This window comes from Neovison vison, chromosome 12 (genome assembly GCF_020171115.1).
Source record: "Neovison vison isolate M4711 chromosome 12, ASM_NN_V1, whole genome shotgun sequence".
Classification (NCBI taxonomy): Eukaryota; Metazoa; Chordata; class Mammalia; order Carnivora; family Mustelidae; genus Neogale; species Neogale vison.
In genome coordinates this window covers 134,683,539-134,704,917 of record NC_058102.1, presented here as the reverse complement: position 1 = coordinate 134,704,917, position 21,379 = coordinate 134,683,539, and the positions used below count along the sequence as shown (strand labels likewise).

The following is a 21,379-nucleotide window of genomic DNA, read 5'->3' as shown; positions in this document are numbered from 1 at the left end:
ACATGGGGACGGGGTCGTTTGCTTGCTTGTTTGCTTCGTAGTAAAGCGAGCAGGTCAATGCCACACATCCACAGGGGCAAGCTGGCTGGACACAGAGCTTTCGGGAGTGGAGAAGGGAAGGGAGGTCTCTCAGTCTGGGCCGGGTGGTTGGACGGTGGATCTGGCGAGGTGTCCGAGATGTCTGCGAGTCTGGCTGTGTCCGGGCCCAGCGGCGGCCCTGTCCTCGAGGTGGGGGCGAGGCGTGGCCAAGCACCTTCAGGCCTTGCTCTCCTCCACTTTGACCGGCCCAGGCTTGATTGCTCCGGTTCGCTTCATCTGGGAGGCGGCTGAGGGGGCCTCCTGCAGTTTCAGGCTTCCCAGGCTGGGTTTTTCATCCACTCCTTGTTTGGCCTGTAAGTCTGCGGTGACGCCACGGAGCCTCCGGAAGGAACATTCTGTTTACTGTCGGCAAAGTGGAAGCCCTTCATCTCCATCTGAGAGGACTCTCTGCTGGTGTCAAGGACCGAAGGCTGGGAGCCAGGTGGAAGGATTCTTCGGGGGCCCGACAGAGAGGCTCTGCCCCTGGGGCGGCTGGATGGACTGCGGCAGAATCAGGGGCTGCTGCCCAGAGCCCTACCGTGGCAGGGGGAGCTGGGAGCCCGGCAGCGGCATCTTCAGCTGTGGGAGCTGGGAGTCCAACAACTGGGAGGCGCCCAGGCCAGCAGCCTGACCCAGCTGGCCCTCGTACACCAGAGCTTGGTTTCCACTCATGGGCTGGTAGGGGGAGCCGGACTGGGGCTTCACCATCTCTAAGGGCTGCATGCCTGGGAACGCCGAGTACGGAGGCTTCAAGGCTGTGCCTCCAGAGAGAATCACGGTGCTGGGCGGTGACAGGCTGGGATGCATGTACACCTGAGATCTGAAGGGCTGCAAGGAGCTGAAGATCTCCTGAGCCTGGGAGGCAGGCAGCCCGCCCCTCAGTCCCAGCTGGGCTGGAGCCTGCAGAGACGTGTGAAGGGAAAGCGGGATCTGCCCGGCAGCGGCAGCCTGCTGGTAACTCTGCTGCTGAGGTATGGTCTGGGGAACCAGCCGGGGCTGACTTGCGAACATGTGGCCGTCCAGGTAGAGAGGCGGCAGGTGACTGCCTGGAAGAGAAGCTGAAGGCGCGACAGAGGCCACAGGCATGGGCGGCATGGACACCCCACGGAAGGAGCTGTAGCTGACCCCATTGGAGGCTCCCACAGACGATGGGGGTTGGATGCCTGAGCCCGTCCCACTGGGAGAGCTCTGCACCGGCAAACTGGGGGAGTTTTCCCAAGCCTTGCGTGCAGACTCCATCTTCAGGGTGAGGTCCGCGGTGGGGAAGGACATCTGGGAGAGGCCGATGGCCCTCTGCATGTGATGGTCGCGCCGGAGGATGGGAATACTCGGGGCCAAGCCCGCGTTACTGGCCAAGGCATCCTGAAGTTTGACGACCGGATTCCCCGCAGGACCAGAGGCAGAGCCAGGCGGCAAGCTGAAATCAGAGTCTTCTGGATTGACTCCAAATTCAATGGGCGGCACCGGCAACACAGAATCCACGTGAAACAGGCTGGACGACGGCCCCCTGCAGCCGGTCGGCCCCCTCCGAGCCCTTTCTGTTTTTCAGAGACCGCTCATTGCCGGTGGGTCCTGGTCTGTGCTCCTTGCTCTGTCCTGACGCTTGTTCTGCATCCTTCGGCTGGGACTGCTTCTGAGCCTGCTCCTTGTGGCCGTCAGCCTTGGGCTCCAGGCCAGGTCCGCTCATGTCCTCCGCTTTCAGGGTGTCCTACGGGGAGCTGCACTGGGAGGAGGTCGCAGACGACTCCCGAGACTCAGCGCTCAGGTCAACGCCGCTGTCCCCCTGGCTGCTCTTAAAACCCTCGGCGGAGCCGGGCTCGGCGCTGCTGAAGGCAGTGGCGGCTTTTGTCCAGGAGTCGTTGGTCGGGGCCTGAACGGGGAGGGCCTGGCTGCTGCTCTCCCAAATCTCGGTGCCCAGGCTACTGCCGGGCACGGTCATGTCACTCTGCTCCAGGCACAAGTTGTTTTGCTTTTTAGCAAACCGGGGAGGAATACGGGAGGAAGACCTCGCCCCTTGACAGGCATCTGCACGGCCTGCTCCTTCCTCCTCCTCTCTTCTTCCAGCAGGCGGCGCTGCTTCTTGGTAAGGACCTCGATGCAGCCTTCACCCGGCAAGGGGCCCACTTCACTCTCCTCCCCAGGGCTGGACCCGCACTTTTCAATGATGGAATTTCCGTAGCTCAGGTCAAACTGTTTCATGGTCTCTCCCTGTTCACCCGCCCTCTGAACAGCCAGCTTGGCCTCCTTCTCTGCCTTCTCACAGGGGACATCAGGGGCGTCAGAAGTGGCATGGGCTGGTCGCTCCAGCGCGTAGTGGTCGCTCCCACCACCGCCTCCACCAAGACCTCCAGGCAAGGCCTCGTCTGGGGACCTTTTGGCTTTCAAAGGCGTCCCACTCTGTTGGCTCTCCTAACGGGGAGAAGCGTCACCGCCACCTGGCCTAACCGACTTCTCCCCAAAACCCCCGGATCCAGCTTTCCGCTCTGCCTGTCAGCCAGGGGCCTCTGGCTGGAGAAGCTCCTCTTGGCCAGCTCCTTCTTCTCGCCCACAGCAGCCCCGGGCAGGCTGCCGTCCGCCTGGGGGTCGGGTTCAGCCCCTGGGCCCTCGCGCCACTCCCCCCCTCTCCATGAAGTCGCTGCTCTCAGAGGCCAACTCCCACTCCTCATTGGCGTGATCAGATGAGTTCTGGTATGAGAGCTCGGGGGACCCACTCTTATCCCCGGGGCAGAGCTTGGGCCGGCCTGGCCATGGCCCTGCCGGCAGGTGGGGCTCCTCCTCGGGCCCCCAGAGGCCCAGGGACTCTCGCTCCTGCCGCAGGCGCCGAAAGCCTGGTGGCTTGTCCTGGCGAGGGGGGCGCCTTCTCCGGAACGGCCGGTTCTCTGCGCCTTCTGAGTCGGCCATGTGGTCGTCAGGGAAGAAGGGCCTCTTGTCCTCCAGGCGGCTGTCCTCGAAGGCCCTGGCACCAAAAGAGTCAGAATGTCTGTAGGCATCGGGGACACAGTCCCTGTCTGCGGGTCGCCGGGACCCGCACGCATCTGGGGAGCTGTACTCCTGCCAGGAGGCGCCCAGGCTCTTGCTCGGCCAGTGGGCGGCCTCTTTGGACACGAAGGTTCTCCGCGTGTAGCCTCAGCTGCTCAGCCAGGGAGGGAGCACCCGGCCAAAGGCAGGAGGGCCTCGGCTCTTAGCCTCCAGGCTTCTGTGGTCCTCGGAGCACACCTTGCTAGAGCGCCAGGAGTCCCTGAGTCCCCCTTCCTCAGGGAACTGCCCTCCCGCTCCAGGAGGGAGGCTTCGTTCCCCTTCTCTGGGCCTCGCTGCCGCCGCCGCTTGGGAAGCTCTTCCTACTCAGAGCCCTCACTGTGGGTCTCGCTGGCGATTCGCCGCCGCGGCTTGGCCCTGGGGAAGTCTTCCGGCTGGCCGAGGTCCCGCAGCCTCCGGCCACGGCCGCTCCTGGGCCGCCGCCTTAGATGCCCGGCGCCCCGAGTACCCCCCACTGCAGAGGCCAGGACCGCCGCCCACAGGCCGCCCTCGGAACGTGAACTCTCGGAAGCCGCGGCCGCGGCCCCGGGCCTGCCCTCGGCCCCCAGAGGCTTGCTCCTCATCAATAAAGATCCAGTTGTTCCTCTTTGTCGGGGGAGTGTCGCTGGACTCCCGGGGCGGTCTGCTCTCCCAGGCCCGGTCGGGCTTCTCGTCCTCTTCGCACCTGCCGGCCTCAAGGCCCAAGCCAGCGCGGGCGGAGCCCTGGTCCTCCAACGGGAGGGGGAGGAATTGGCCAGCGCAGGGTCCTTCTCTTCATCCTCATCCTTGTCCGTGGTGCGAACCGGCCCCTTCTCCTTGGCCATGCGGGCACCCTCCTCCCCCAGCTCCTGCTTCACCTTCTCGAGTTCCTTCTCCTTGTCCTCTACCTTGAGGGCTTTCAGCACGGGCTTCTTGATGGGCCGGACCTCCGCGTCCTGCCGGTCTGCTCTGGGTGCTGGGTGCTGGGTGCTGGGGCCCCGGGGCTCAGGCGGCCACTCAGGCTGCAGGGGAGGCTGATTGTTGGGGCTCCCTTCCTTCTCCCAGGAGGAGACATTAAATGATGGCTCCTCCCGGGGCGCCCCCTTCTCGATGCTGTTGGCTGTGTCGGTGGCCTCTGGTGGGTGGCTAACGTCCCAACTGTTATACTCTGGCTTTTTCTCGGCTGGGGCAAAGTCGGGCTCCAGCGGGGAACACCTGAGGTCTGGGGTGTGACCCCCAGGAGCACCTGCTTCCTGAACATGGTCTTGGGGTGGAAACAAAAGCTCCTGGCCTATTCTTTGAGAAGAGACACAGCTGTCAAAGTCGGCTTGGGCCTTCTTGTCAAAAGCACTCAAGAACTCCTCCCCTCTCTCCTCAAGGAGATCGCGCTGGGCGCCTACACCCCCTGACCTTCCGGGTGAGGCAGAGTAAGAGCTTTCATTCCTGACCTGCATGTCCATGGCCAAAGTGTCGTTGGATTTCGGCTGGGGAAGCGAGTAGCCCTTGCTCTGCAACGCCATGTAACCCTCGGGGCTCCACACGGGGGCTGGGTCGAGGGTGGCCACTTTCCTTTCTTGCAGTGGGGGCACGCAGCTCTGGTCCTCAGAGCGACAGCCAGTCCCCCCAAGGGCATCTGGGGCATCATGGGCTTCATCAGTCCCGAGGGGTGGAGGGCAGACGGGTAGAAATCCATGGGGGCGCGAGTGGGCGGGATTCGTGGGTCCATGTAGGAAGGCATCATCATCCACCTGGGATCGAAGCCCAGCATCTGGGGATGGTGGGGGTAGAAGGTGCGCTGTGGGTGCGATGGCGGCGGGTACACCGGCTGCCAGTGCTGCATTTTGTACAGCTGCTCCTGCTGCTGCTGGCGCTGGAATCTGGGAGGAAGTGACTTCTGGTACTTGCTGAACTCCTGCGCGGGGGACCCGGCCTCCCTGGCCCCCTCCTCACTGACGCCGCTCTGGGCCACGGCTGGAGGAGCCTTGGGGGCTTCTTCTGAAAACGTGCTGGGGGCTCCCTGGGCAGAGAACTCAGGAGAGCCTTTGCGCACAGCAGGGCCATTCTCCTGTGGGGGCGGCTTCTCAGTGCCTGGAGATTGGGGCACCTCCTTCTCTGCCTGCTTCTGGGCCTCACCCGCCTTCTGAGCCTGCTTGCACTTCTGATCCAGCTGCTTAAGCTTGGCGGCACAGGCAGCCAGCCTCTCTTCCCGGGCTAGGCGCTCCTCTTCCTCCTGGCGCTTTCGGGCTCGCTCCACAGCCTCGGACATCTCTGACTGCACAAACTTCTGCCGTGGGGCTGGCTTGTCCTCTTTGTCCTCAAGAGACTGTTATGGGAACATGCTGCCCAGCGAGGACTTCTGGTAGTCAGGGCCGGATGCCCAGCTGTGAAGTTTCCTAGAAGTTGGCTGAGGTTCTGGCACTTTCCGGACAACAGGGGTCACTGCTTCGCCCCAGTCTTTTCCTTCCTCCTGGGGACGCTTGGCATCAGCACTGTCCGCGGAGCTCATGGACAACTGCCGCTGCCGTCTGGGGTCCCAACTGCTCCACTTGGGCCTGCCGTCCTTCCCAACGTCCACCTCCTCTTCGTCATCACTGAACTTCAGCTTCTCGGAGTAGTCCACTTCCTCGTGCAGGCCTGCCCAGCCGTCATCGGCGTCGGCGTCCAGGTCATCCAGGCCCTTCAGGTTTTCCGCGTTGATGATGGTGGGCCGTGGGGCCCGGCCCACCAGCTGCCTCAGCGGGCGGATGGGGCGAGTCGTGCCCAGCCTGCTTTCCTTCCCATCTTGGTCATTCATCTGGAACTGTCTAAAAGGAACACGGGGTTCAAGACGGAGCTGGGGAAGGGGAAAAGATCCTCGTTCCTCTGTACCCTGGTTCTCTGATGACTGCGGTGAACACATAAAAGCAGGAAGCATGTCATGGTATGTAGGTGGGTGGTATACATTTCCCACGAACTGTGAAGCCCCTTTGCGGACAGGCTGAGCCGGCGGAGACAGGGGTCCTTAGAATCGCTGGTGCATGCCGAGGAGGGGGCTCCGTCTCCTGCACTCGAGTTCCTGCTGCCCAGCTCAGTTGGCGAGGCGCTCAGAGACCTGGCAGAAATTATGTTTCGCCCACCGCCCTCCCTCCAGCTTGTCACATTCTGAGGGCGGAGGCTTGGTCCTGGCCCATAGGACAGATCAAAGACGCCCCTTTCCTTGCCAGCCTTGTCCTGCCCTCCAGCTGCTCTCAGCGGAAACTCCTCGGGAGAGAAGGATAACAGTCGGCTTGAGCCCCTTAAACCACCTTCGTGTCCTGCTGGCTTTCCATTCAGCTGTGCCCATGACTTTGGTCCACCTGGCACTGAATTTGTGTTCTCCTGGCTGCTCGACTGTGTCGGCTTCTGTAAGCTGGAGACAGGCCTCTGCAAACCCGGCTGCGGCAGCGCCTCCGGCGGCGGAGAGCCGTCGCACTGGAACTCTTTGGGTTTGCTGATCCTGCTTGTTTGCCCATCCTCCCGTCCTTGGGAACTATCACGATGTTGGGGTCCTTTCCTCTGTTTTCAGACTTCAAGCTCGGCAGGTTTGCAGGTGGGGGCATGCGTCGGGCTGTGGCCACTTTCCCGAGACTCTGTAAGCCGCGTCTAGGAATGACTGAGGATCTGACCGCGTCTACTGATTTTCCTTTATACTTATCAAACAGGCTGAGAGTCCAATACTTGCTTTTCCCATCCTTGCCCTTGTTTATTTGCCCCAAACGATCGGACATTGCGATGAAATGTCATCTAGGAAGGACATTTTCTCGGCACCACTCCCGATCTGCCTGGTCTGGTTCCGCGGGCGCGACGGGGCCGGCCGATGGCGGTCGGGCAGCGGTCGGGCGCGGAGGCGGCGGGATGGCGGCGGATTGTGAGGGCCGCGGCGCGGCTGCTCGCTCGCTCGCTCCCTCCCGGGCTCGCTCGTCGCTCGCTGGCTCGCGGAGCCTCAGAGCCTGCGTCTGGCCGCTCGCCTCCCACTCGCACTCGGCTCCCCGCCCCCCCGCCTGCCGCTGCCCCCGCCTCCTCCGGCCTCCGCCCTCCCGCCGCTGCCCGCAGCGCGCCCTCCAGCCTGAGGGGGCCGAGCAAGGGGGGGAGGAGGGAGAGGGATCCCGGGGAGGCTGGGGGGGAGGGATCCCGGGAGGCTGGGGGGAAGGGCACGGGAGATGGAGCAGTGGGGGGTGCGGGGGTCCCGGCCCCTATTATTTTTTAAAACAACAAATGTTACTAGGCCAGTACTCAATAAAACTGCTAACAATAAATCACAAAGTCATCTATGATTACACGGCTTCACGGTATTTGTTCTACTTAGGAAGACATGACCTGACAGAAGCTAGGGTGAAAGATCTCCCGGGGCTCCAAGCACCCCGGAATGGACCCCTTCTCAGGAGGAGACCCCCGGACCCAAAAACCAAGCCGAGTCCACTGATCAGATGCAAACAGCACGAGGTTTATTGAGTTGACACAGGTACCTGTGGGCGATCAAGTCTTAGGAAGACTCGCGCGCCAGCCCTTTGTTCAGGGCCTTTTTATGGGGTTTGGGGAAGCGAAAGCATACGTACAGAAGCAGAAACATAGTTACAAGGTTCTTATTGGCTGGTTTGAATGTAAGGCATACTCGGTGTTTGTAGATTGGCTTTGAAGGACCCCAGCGAGCGAAGAGAAAGGTGGGGAGGGGGAGTGAGGAGGGGGAGTTGGACCTTATTACTCAGCAGAGAAACATCCTGCCTACGTGACTAGGCCCACGTACCTAGGCGACCCCCTTGCCTATGTGACTATGCGCATAAGGTATCCTGTTGAAACAGGAGACCAGTATCACCCCCTAAAGCCAAGTGGTTACAGAAAGGCAAGGGAGTGGTTAAACAATTAACTGGGGGAGGGGTCTAACAGGGGAAGGGCGAGCGATTACAGAAAAGCCAAGAAGCAGTTAGTTAATCAATGGCTGGGGGGGGGGTGTCTATATGCGGAGTCTTTCATTCCCCCCTTTTTCTTTATCATGGATAGAATCTTATATCCATTCGCTCTGGTCCTGTACCAGGTCAGTTTGGGATCCGGTCTGTCGAATTAGCTGATATTGCTGTGTCACCAGTGGTTTTGCAGCCCCAATAGCGACAATAAAAGTGGGATGTCCCACTACAGTAGGTCCACTCTCTGGGTCTGTGAAACACGGGGCATAAGTGTTCTTAACATACTTTGTTGACTTCAGTCCCCATAGCTTCCCCAAGGATTTAACCCGAGTCACCCCGGGGGGGATGGTTGTGAAGGCGGTCAAAGTAATTTTCTACGTCCTAATTGGCTGGAGTTCCCATTGCTAGCTTGCAGATGTTAGGGTGTACTAGCTGCAGGGCTTGCAGATGGGCTTGAGGAACTGAGTTATGTGTCTTTGGAAATTGGGCTATTGATAAGGTAACTTCTTTGTTGTAAATCTAAGGACATTTGCAAACAAAGGGAGACTCCTGCCTTACAAGACTGTGATCTCTGCAATATAAACATTTGTTCTTTTTTCAGGGCAGTCAGGGGTGCCTGTGAAATGTCATACATATTACCAAGGGGAGGGGTGGAGAGGGGGTGCAAGGCGCCAGCCCCTGCTCCCTCTTCAGCCAGCCTCCTGAACAATTTTGACCCTTAAATCTTTAAGGTGGTTGAAGGTGGAAGGTCTTATCTTCTGTAACTTCTTCCTGCTGAATAGGGGCGTAGAGCTGTCCCTACCTACTCAGGTCAACATTGATCAGTGGAGGAATGTATAGGGGAGTTACGAAAGGCGGAGGCAGCTGAATCCAGTGCTGACAGTGAAAAAGTATCTTTGCGCATGGTAAGGATCATCTGTCATGGTGAAGTCATTGCAGCGATGGAGTCTCGGCACCAAGTAGAGAAACAGCGAACAAAGCAACATATTAAGGCTAATAAGGCAATAAGAATGAGAAGCCCAAAAAGGAGATTTGGCTACAGTCCTCCTCCAAACCAGTAAGCTAACCAATTGCTGAGAGAGAGAGAAGGATCTTGTAGAGCTTTAATCTGGGCATTCATATCCTTTATTAATCCTGTGACACTTTTGTGATAGTCTGGGATGTACACACAACATTCTGTCTTGATAATTACATATATGCCACATGACATCCTCTAGTCACAAAGATGGAACAAAAATGGATGCTAAGTGATTATACCATTTAAAAAATAGATCGCATCCATCTTTGTTTTAAGTTGGGGAGACTAGCTGGAGTTGTAATGGTTTTAGTAATGCGCCCATGAATCCAGGCAAATCCTAAGGTACAGCGACCTATCCACCCTGGAGGAAGCCAGGGCCACAGGTTTGTTTCACATATCCAGTGGGTTCTGTTTGGAGCTGGCCATCTAATGCCAGGTCGCCTTGCCCAGTCAGTAGCAAACCAGTCAGTAGCCTGGAGTACTGTTACTTGGGAACACATTTCTAGTGATAGCCATCCTAGATATCGTGCGTTCTTTGCCCAAGTATCACTCGTATGATTTCTTTGTTCCCAGCATAAAACTGCCTTCTGACTGAGCCGTCCAATCGTGGGTGTAAGCCACAGATATGCATCCCAGATTTGATATACACCATCCTTAGTAAGTTAAGGAGGGTTTTGTAACTTAGGCTCATATTTGATTGGGGAGTTATGGCTTGATAGCAATCCCCTTTTTTTTCCAAATTGCTCCATGGGCATGTAGTACCAGGAAGGCATATTTGGAGTCAGTGTTAATGTTTATTCTTAGGCTTTGGCAATTGCAAAGTGCTAGTGAACACTACAGTATACCTAGCTTTTCTTATTTTTTTTTTCTATGAAAACTATTGTCATCAGTAAACTGTCATTCATCTGGCATATCTGTAAGTATAGCCCAATATTTAATTAGTCGGCCTTCATCATTCTTTGGTGGCCTTTGGCTTCTAAGACAAATCTGGGCCTGATGTAAAGTCATCACTGTCAGGGACTGTCCCATCGTGAGCTTTGAGGCTCTTTTATGAGGGCTGTTCTAGGTTTCACTAAAGCATCTATTTGCAATTGCACCTCAACAGAGGTGGCCTCTAGGATAAATATGACTAAGGGATGAAACCAATAAGAAGACCTTTGAGTGGTCCAGCCTTAACAATATCCTGATTACAGAGGATCACTGGCAAGTGAGAAAACTTGTCAAGAGATAAGGGGAGGCCCCCATGCATCATCCGATCTAATTATAAAGAAAGTGGGGTCATCCATTATCTCTGTAAGTCCATAGTTAATCCTATGGAGTGCAATAGGCTGGCCTTTAGGCAATTTTATTATCCCAGCCACAAACAAGGTGTTAGTTAAGTTATATAATTATAGGGGAATGGATCCCATTTTCCAGTTGTTTAATCATGTGCCGTGGGGTCTTGTTAATATACCCACAAGATAATAAGATCGATTAAAGAAGCTATTGTGTAACTTCTCTGAAGTTTACCTCAAATTGTTTAGCTTAGGTAAACAAACATTTAAAGACCATCAAATCTAGAATTTAACATCCATAAAGGTGTGTTACTAAAACATAATTTTTCTCTCTAAAATAAAAACCTCATTTCCAGAGATAGCCAAATCAGGACTAAATCACTTGTGAAACAAGTCCAGTTTTAACAAACTTGGCCCATTATTTACATAAGCTCAGCAAGAACAGTTGAGTGTGATCATATAGATCTTTTAGAATCTGCTTTGCTGGAACTTCTTATAAGGAATCTCTAGGTTGAACTTCTAGTAGCCTCTCCAGGCCAGAAGCCAAGCCACATACTTGCCATCAGGCATGCCTGCAATACCTGTCGATTTGGGCATATGCCTCTTCATGAGATTCTGCACCTACCAAGGAGTGACATTCTTTACTCACCTGGTGAGGCTGCTGGGAACTCTGTAAACAAGGTATCAGGCCAATAGTCCCAAGGGGCTTTATGGCTCCAGGTTTCATAAAGTCAACCTTAGTTCCTTAAAGCTGTCTGGTCATATCTGAGTCTATGCATGTCTTTTTCAACTATGACATTCCAGTCAAAGCCTTGGTAAAATAACCAGTTTCCAATGCTGTCCTGTTACAAAGAGAACAGATTCTTATTGAACTTATGCAAATGACTGATTGCCATGGAAGAAAGAATACTTATTGAGACCTTTTGGTTTCAGAGGGTTTAGATAGAGAGAAAAGTTGAATGCCTTGAGCACTTTTACATCTCTGTGAGTTACAGATAACTTAAGAAAAAGTATCCCTAGTCTGGAAGAGCAAACATTAGAGAGAACCAGCAATGTCTAAAATAAGAGACACAACATTATAATCTTTTAGTTCATTTAGTTCCATGTTACTAATTCTGGGGAATGCACCTTTAGTTAGTTTTGGAAATTCTTACCCATTTCAGTTTTAGGATTTTCAAGTATATCAAATATCTGTATTTGTCCTGGAAGTCCTTTATATAAATCTCCTTGAAGATAAAACTCATTTTACAAAAGAATTAAAACAATTACAAATGACAAAACTCGGAATGGATATGGTTAGAGCTGATGAGACAAGAGTTTACAATTTAGCTGGCAAGGAAATCAGGTTACTTCTGTGACATATAACATTTCTGTAATTATAATATCAAGCGATGATCTTTTAAAACATTTAAAACTTTAGGAAATGTATAGAATCTCTAGAATAATTATAGCATTTTCCCAAATGTAACCCAAGGTTTATCATTGGTTTAAATCTTGTCAACAATTGCTAAAATCTTAGAAAGTTTTAAAGCACATGCCTAAATATAATTAGGGATGTTAAACACGTGATAAAACAAAACATAGAGACTGGGTTTTCTGGGCTGGCAAAGAGAAAACCATTTACATTCTCTTATCTGATCAATTAATCTAAGAAAACTTTGTCCTTTTAAACAAAGAAAACCAGCTTTTTTTTTATACCAGTGTCTTTCCCTTTTTAATTTTATTTCTAAGTGTGCAGTCTTAAGATAGGAGTTTTCTGGGTTTTTCTCCCATCATGAATGATGTCGCAGACAAGGGAGGGGGATCTTTCCCCTGCTGTCCTGCTCGCATTCCCCACAGGAACTTAGGAGCGTTTTAGCTAAGGCCTGTCCGAATAAACCCTAGACCAGGCTACTCCGTGGAGTAGATGACCGTTCTGCCATATGACGCCCTGCGAGACTCAGGGTGCAGCCCACTCAGACTCCGTAGCCGAAGCAGTGAAGCCGTACAGACAGATTTACACAGTCAGGCACTCTTCAGATTCAAACAGGTTGGATACCCTCCCTTTTGGGTATCTCTGGCTAATGGGAGGTGATCAATCTCCCTTTTTACTCTTTACAGATTAGAGTGAATTTCTATGGTTACAGGCAATGGAGGATGGCAACCGGGTGTTTTCGCAGTCTCTCAAGGTTGGGCTGCTTTCTTAATCTCTCAAGGCCAAATGGCCCTTATACTTGGAAGTATAATCTATGTGGAGGCAGGTCAGGAGAGTATTAAATCACCTTGGAGGCTGTTTTTCTTTTTTTAGTCTGTCCTGACCATATCTAAAATTCCTTTTCTGAAGATTTCCCTTTACAAACCTTTTACATCTTTCCTTTGCATTCAGGTTTTGTCCCAAGCCATTTTCTTTCAAACAACCATTTTATTGAGGACAAAATTACCTTCCCTAACCTTCAACAAAATGTATTCCCATTCCTTAAATCTTTCTTACATATCTCCTACTTTCCTATATATAGTTTCCCTTTATTTTCATCAGTCTCAGTTACACTAAGCAGAATTTTGTATTGTTAGAAACACCTTTAGTTATTAGCCATTTGTGAACTGTTACAACAGAATTCTTCAGGTGGCAAATTTATGAATCAGTTAAGTGGAAAACAAGTTTACCAGCAGATTTAAATACTCTTAGTTTCTTTGCAGTAAGAAGTCAAAAGCATAAACCTACATCCAGTAATTAACGACTTAGCATTTTATCCTGTTTGGTTAAGATATAGATGTCCACAATTCAATTCCGTTTGTCATCCAAGCAAAACTTTAAAACTTTCAGGTTACCAAAGACTTTGAAAGCTACTTCAGCAATTACCCATTAGAACTTTGAGACAGACAATTAACCATCAGTTTAGTCATCTCTTTGCTAACAAATTTTAATAAATAACACAAGCTTATTTGACCTTTAATAAACTTTGATAGAATAAAAGCTTCACATTTACTGCTGTAACTTCAAAGACACATCTTATCTTAATTAAACCAACAAACTTAACTTAGTTCCAATAGTGATTTACATTTCACCTGGGCCCACTCCACTTTGAATGTTTACCTGAGACATGCATGGGAAGATCTGGAGTGGGGGTGCGTTAGGTCCAGGGGCTGCTCTTCTTGCTCCTTGACAGTGAAGAGAGAAGGAGCCATGGTGCATGATTGAGAGGCTAGTCATGCAGGCTGCACGCACATTGGTACAGAAATACGATAAGGGGGAAACAGAAGAAACAAAGTGCTGCCAGGAGGCAGAGAAAAGATTCCCGGTTTTAGAGCTCATAAGCCCCAACAGAGGAGCAGATGCCATGCTTTCCCACCAGCAAGGGGGGAGGGGTTAAGCAGTCCAAGTCGGGCCAGAGAACACAGGGAAACTTCCCCGAAACAAAGAGAGTTTCGGCAGCTGCTCGGGAATATTCCTTATGGTCTCTGTCTCGAGTTAGACCAACCCGTTGGTTCCAGTTATAGCCATTAACATGGGAAGTGAGTGAGGGAGAAACCCCCACATCTATTAGGAGAAACTCAGAATCTCTCCAGTGACCTAAAGTGAGACTTAAGGGGGTGGTAAGTGTTTGCCCCATTTTAGAGTCAAAGAAAACACCAAGGACAATAAGTAAGACACACAAAACAGTTAACAAGAAGGACGCTGCGCGATTTCGGTACAAAACCGAAAGCAAAAACTCAAGCGGAGATCCTGGGGGTCCGGATTCCCCCTCTCCAACCAAGGCCACGTATCTCTCTGATACAGGCTGAGCTCCAAATGCCCCGCTGCACCGGGGCCCAAATGTCCCGAAGGACTCAAATGTCCCGCCCGGGAGGACTACAAACGCCTCTGGAACGTCTTCCAGGGCTGCGAGGGAGAAGTCCGAGCCCGTCAGCTCCTTCTGGCCCCCGCCAAATACAAATGGATCCGATCGAACCCCAAACCAAACGCATGCGCAAATACTCAAATGTCCCGTCCGGCGGGACTACAAACGCCTCTGGAACGTCTTCCAGGGCTGCGAGGGAGAAGTCCGAGCCCGTCAGCTCCTTCTGGCCCTCGCCAAATACAAATGGATCCGATCGAACCCCAAACCAAACGCATGCACTTATTCACAAGTAACAGGTTCAGACGCAGCCACAGACGCAACGAACAGACACAACGAATAAAGTGCTGGCCAGCTTACCTCCTGACAGTGGGTCGGTGGTCCTTGGGTGGGGGGTCTCGTATCCCGGACGAGCCCCCAAATGAAAGATCCCCCGGGGCTCCAAGCACCCCGGAATGGACCCCTTCTCAGGAGGAGACCCCCGGACCCAAAAACCAAGCCGAGTCCACTGATCAGATGCAAACAGCACGAGGTTTATTGAGTTGACACAGGTACCTGTGGGCGATCAAGTCTTAGGAAGACTCGCGCGCCAGCCCTTTGTTCAGGGCCTTTTTATGGGGTTTGGGGAAGCGAAAGCATACGTACAGAAGCAGAAACATAGTTACAAGGTTCTTATTGGCTGGTTTGAATGTAAGGCATACTCGGTGTTTGTAGATTGGCTTTGAAGGACCCCAGCGAGCGAAGAGAAAGGTGGGGAGGGGGAGTGAGGAGGGGGAGTTGGACCTTATTACTCAGCAGAGAAACATCCTGCCTACGTGACTAGGCCCACGTACCTAGGCGACCCCCTTGCCTATGTGACTATGCGCATAAGGTATCCTGTTGAAACAGGAGACCAGTATCACCCCCTAAAAGCCAAGTGGTTACAGAAAGGCAAGGGAGTGGTTAAACAATTAACTGGGGGAGGGGTCTAACAGGGGAAGGGCGAGCGATTACAGAAAAGCCAAGAAGCAGTTAGTTAATCAATGGCTGGGGGGGGGTGTCTATATGCGGAGTCTTTCAGGGAACTTAATTTGTGAAAAATTATCCTCAAGCTTACGAATTCAAATTATTTGCTCCTAGACTTCCTGTTTGGTTCCAAAAGGTCATACATGGTTTTAAGAAGTCTTTCCTTCTGGGATACCTGGGTGGCTCAGTGGGTTAAAGCCTCTGCCTTTGGCTCAGGTCATGGTCTCAGGGTCCTGGGATTGAGCCCCACATTGGTTCTCTCTGCTCAGCAGGGAGCCTGCTTCCTCCCTCTCTCTGCCTGCCTCTCTACTTGTGATCTCTCTCTGTCAAATAAATAAAATCTTTAAAAAAAAAAGATGTCTTTCCTTCTTCCAAAGCAACCCTCCTTCTTGCTCTTTATATTATAAAAACTGATGCAAACTTTTAATCTACCACAACACTAAAAGCGAGTCACGAATTTTGTAGGAACCAGCAAACACTCTTTAAGTCTCCAAACAGACTAGAATTCTCAATGGGAATCATCACTTTCCTGTCATGATACAATCAATGAGAAAAGGTAGAGAGTCACCAATTAAGAAAGGTTCACTTATTTGTGGAGCATAACAAATAGCATGGAGGATATGGGGAATTAGAGAGGAGAAGGGAGTTGGGGGAAATTGGAAGGGGAGGTGAACCATGAGAGACTATGGACTCTGAAAAAAATCTGAGGGTTTTGAAGGGGCGGGGGATGGGAGGTCGGGGGTACCAGGTGGTAGGTATTATAGGGGGCACGGATTGCATGGAGCACTGGGTGTGGAGCAAAAATAATGAATACTGTTATGCTGAAAATAAATAAATATAAATTTAAAAAAAAGAGAAAGGTTGATACTTCAGTCACCCCACGAGTAATGGAAAGAACACAATGCAGAGAATCCAGCTTGTCTTGACTTCATGCACAGGGACTACTCTGTTGCCTACATTTTTTCCTCTTTCTTTCTATTTTTTTTTAAGATTTTATTTTAAAGTAATCTCTATACCCCACGTGGGGCTCAAATGTACAACTCCGAGAGGAAGAGCTGCATGCTCCACTGACTTAGCCAGATGCCCCGCTATTTCTCCAATGTTCCCAAATATATTACCATATCCCAAAGACAGATGAAGATTCAATTACCCATCCATTTCAGCAAGAAGCTGATTTACAGTCTGCCTTGAATATGGATGCATTGGAGACTCAATTCGCTTCCCACCAACAGATCTAATTCTTCAGTAAATATAACACAGGGAGCATTTGCTTTTGCTTCCCCTAGGAAAAGAGAAGAGATACAAATAAGCTTAATGAAGTCAATGTTTTTTGAACAAAATCATGTAAGTATTAAAAACCTGTAAAACTGTCAAAGGCAACAAAAGACATTCATTAAGGAGAAAGTCCATAAAGATGAGATCTCTCTTTCTTTTAAAAGTGATTTAAGAATGGTAGCCTCAGGAAAAAAACTGAAAAAAACAAAATGATATATAATAAAAACAGCCGAGTATTCATTCTTCTGACTGTACAAGCCACAGTCAGATTTGAGGCTAAATTATGAATTAATGAATAAGATAAATTCTGAATTAATAATTCAGAATAAATTCTGAATAAATTCTGAAAAATTCAGAATAAATTCTGAATTAATGAATAAGATAAAAAGGACAACAACAACAGAAAACCCAGCTTTTCAGCAGGCCCCAAGCTCACATAACACCTATAGCTCCTCTATTTGGGAAAGTACAGTTCTGTTTTAGGTCACACATTAAATTACCTAAAACCAAAACCCCACAATGGCGAGGTCAGCTATCAATCATAATCGAATAACAAACAGGTAAGAATCCCTCTTCCCCTAAAATTAACAAAATTTCGTATTGTATGAAAGGTACATTAAAGCGTACTAAATAGATTTCTGATATGGCTGGCTCCCACACTCACAAACATTTCATCAAATTCTGATCCAGAAGAATAATAAAAAGGAACATCAGCTTCTCCAGCTACAGCTCGAGCAAGAAGCATCTTTCCTGTCCCTGGTGGTCCAACTAAAAGTATTCCTGAAAGAGAAAACAAATACACTGATTCAACTTAAAAAATAAAAATAAAACCTGATGTGAACCTATGAAACAAACAGTTATTAATTAATGCATACATAGTTTTGAGGTTGAAAGCACATGACTATTATTTTGAAACAAAGCAAAACATATGTCTCTAGTAATGATTCTCTTCAGGAACTTCTTTAAAACTAACTTCCCTCCACCATTTAAGTCTTGAGAGAATGGAACATAATAAATTTATCTGTCATTAAACAAGTAAGATAAAATTCACATAAACACAGATTAAGAGATTAAGCAACCAAATGTGACACATGAACCCTTGACTTGATGTTCTTCCATAAAACACCTATTTCAGAAACTCTGATGAAAATTTGATGTGAACATCTGAGGAAATTTTGAAAAAATTCCGGAGTACAAGATATTAAGGAAATAATATTCAATTTTATTTGGTAGGATAAATTATTCTCTTCAGGATAATGTCCTTAGTCTTAGGTGACACATAACAAAGTATGTAGAAGTAAAGTAGTTCACTTCTGTAGCTTTGTAACTTTTCCTATGTTTGAAAATTTTTATAACAGCAGTACTTTTTCATAAGTTGGAATAACAGATTTCTCTGGTTTCCACAACTTTTCATTTAAAAAGGTAAAAAACCCTTTATTAGTTAATGCTATATTTTAACATAAAAACTATCTTTAAAGGAAAGTTGTTGAAAAATACCCCTAAGACTACCCCTTGTATTGCCATGTTATCGTCATTCTTAACTGGTTTAAGTGGTAGAATGTATTTTTGTAACTGAGAATTTTCCCATAATTTTGTAAAAGATCTCTTGTGATTAGAAAGAAAAGTGTTTAACTATTCTATGACTTTAAACTTTAAACTTTCTGATGTTATAGTACTGATTCTAATAAATGAATTCTAAATTTGCAGAGATTCATACCAACACTTTTATACACTGCTGAACACTGTCAGTAGAGATAGTGGGTGGTATAGAAACAAACCTTAACTATGAGTGCCGCCTTTAACTTACCAATTCCGTTTCTAGAATTAGAATCCAGAATAATGAATAAATAAATGAGCAAATCTAGACTTTATTCTGAAGAGATAATTAAGGATGTAGGCAAAGCCTTGAGATAATAAGATGATCATCACAGTGCTGATTTTATCGTTTTAATTAAAAATGTCTGAGTATAGTTGACACACAGTTACATTAGTTTCAGGTGTACAACATAGTGATTTGACAAGTTTAAACATTATGCTGTGCTCACAAGTGTAGCTACCCTCTGTCACCATACAACACTATTACAGTATCACTGACGGTATTTCCTATGCCTTTTACTCCTCTGACTCACTCATTTGACAACTGAAAGCATGTTTCTCTCATTCTTCTTCATACATTTTGCTCAGCCCTCACACTGCTAATTTTAACCACAAAACACTGGAAACCACAAAAGCTTAATGTAAGTGATTACAGCATAGCATGATCATTTGGTCCAGGGACACCACAAAGTCATTACAATCTTGGACCCAATTCTAGCATATGGTTTTCCCTCACACCAAGAAACAATTCTCCAACACCAGTTGGGCACCCTAACTTTCCAATCAATTCTGATGCTACCTACCTGGAGATAGCATCAAATACCGTAAGTTAAGGACTTCACCCCAAAAGACTGCAGAATACATACTAACTTGTGGAAAGTTCCAGCCCTCTTATCACATGGTTGATTGTCCTGGCAACCAGATGCTACCGTTAGGTGTGCTGTAAGAGCCGACTCATTAACAGAAGACAAATCTATTCCTATCATCACTATAAAACTACAAGAAATGGGACTAAGACCACATATATATTTTATTTTATTTATTTTATTTATTTATTTATTTGACAGACAGAGATCACAAGTAGGCAGAGAGGCAGGCAGAGAGAGAGAGGAAGGGAAGCAGGCTCCCCGCTGAGCAGAGAGCCCGATGCCGGACTTGATCCTGGGACCCTGGGATCATGAACTGAGCTGAAGGCAGAGGCTTTAACCCACTGAGCCACCCAGGCACCCCTAAATATGTATTTCTAATTATAAATCACAACAGTAATTAAAAGAGAAAACATCAAAAACAAACAGGACTATTCCACAAATTAGTATGTATATTGCACAAATTTTAAGGTCATGAAAGATCCACACCCACTCCCATAATAATAGAGAGGGGAGAGGAGACTGGGTGACTGAATCACTTAAACATTAGACTTCGGCTCACCTCATGATAGGGTCGTGAGACTGATCCCAGCATGGGGCTCTACACTCAGTGCACAGTTTGCTTCAGATTCTCTCCCTCTGCCCTCCCCCTCACCGGCTCCTGCACTTGCATGTGTGCTCACTCACTCTCTCTCAAATAAATAAATAGGCTAAACAACTTTTTCAGATTGAAGAAAAATCAAGGGGTGCCTGGGTGGCTTAGGCAGTTAGGCAGCAACTCTCGATTCTGATTCAGGTCATGATCCGTCTGATTGAAGATTCTCATTCTCTCTCTCCCTCTGCCCCTCCCCACTGCCTGCTCTCTCTCTCTCTAAAATAGTTTTTTAAAAAAGATTAAAGAAAAACTAAATGTGTAAACCTGGATTGAGTCTTAAACATGGATTTGGGGTGGGGGATGGGAAGACCTCACTACAAAAGGTATTAATAAGAGAAATGCAGAAATTTGAATATAACTAAATTTCATCATTAATTCTGGAACCGTGTGAAATTTCCTGACTTTAATAACTATACTGGAGTTATGTAATAGAATATTCTTATACTTTAGGATATACATAACAATGTATTTGGGTTAAAGGAGCAGGATATCTATGATTTATGCTTAAACAGTTTAAAAATACATTTATGTAAAGCAAGTGAGCAAATGACAAAGTGCTAAAAAACTACTAGTTTAGTTAAGAGTACAGCCTGGGTGGCTCAGTTGGTTAAGCAGCTGCCTTCGGCTCAGGTCATGATCCCAGCATCCTGGGATCGAGTCCCACATCGGGCTCCTTGCTCGGCGGGGAGCCTGCTTCTCCCTCTGCTTCTACCTGCCTCTCTGTCTGCCTGTGCTCGCTCTCTCTCCCTCTCTCTGACAAAAAAAAAAAAAAAGAGTACAGAAAGTTCTCTGCACTATGCTCACAATTTAAAATCTGAAATTGTAATAAAATTCAAAATCCCCTTCCTCTCAAAAAAAGGTTATAAATGGTATGTTCAGAATGAAGACTTATTTGTAAAATAGCCATTAAGAACTAAACCTTAAGCATTTGAATCAATAAAAATTAAATCAGCAATGGATTATTGTATTTTTTTAATGTCAAGTCATGGTAAAGGGAAGGTACCTTACCCATGGAAGTTTACCTCCAACTACAGTAAATTTTTGTGGGTTTGTCAAGAATTCAACAGACATCATTAAAAATGTTAGCTATCAATTTAAATTAAAAGCACATTTATGTGTGTACTTTTATGTATTTATTTTAAATTACTCTGGTTTAATAATACATTTGCAGCCAATTTGCAACCCTGTATTAGACAACTTTAAAGAGTTCTCAGTGGGGAAAAAAAGAACTCAAGTACACTGGTCAGGGTTAAAAAGAAACTACCTGATACGAAGTATAGCAAAACATAAAATATCTCTGGGCTGAAGGGCATTATGAAAATCTAGAATTAAACTCATGACTCTCTTAGATTCCTAGATCATTTTCTAGGACTTTCTCTAGGAAGAATACAATCGTTACACAGTAAACGAATGTTTTTTATTATGCTTAGAATGGTCTTTGAAAGTTACTGATTAAATTATTAAAACTTAATAAAATGTTTGTAAAGTTAACAGTTGTATGTAAAGCTCGGTCCATCCCTAAGGAGAAATGCATACATATGTTCACCAAGAAACATAAGAAATATTCACAAGACCACTCTTTAGGCCAAAACTAGAAACAACCAATGTCTACCTAATGGAGAATACACAATATTGTGATTCACAGAATGCTATGCAATGGGGATGAATGAAGTAAAACTTCATGTAAAAACATGGATGGATCTCATAAACATCACGTTGAATGAAAGAAGCCATATACACTACATGTATTATGTTTATGTAAAGTTCAAATGCAGGCCAATTAATGTATGTTATGAGTCAGAACAACGATACGCTTGTGGTGGGAAGAAAGGGACACTAGGAAGTTTCTGGTAACATTTCACTTCTTGAGCTGGGCGCCAATAA

The 21,379-nt window shown here is 48.3% G+C and overlaps 1 pseudogene; it reads right to left on the bottom strand.

Moving 5' to 3' along the window:
• Positions 1–219: 219 nt before the first annotated feature.
• On the bottom strand, positions 220–6,818 carry LOC122891845 (annotated as a pseudogene).
• Between the last annotated feature and the right edge of the window lie 14,561 nt (positions 6,819–21,379).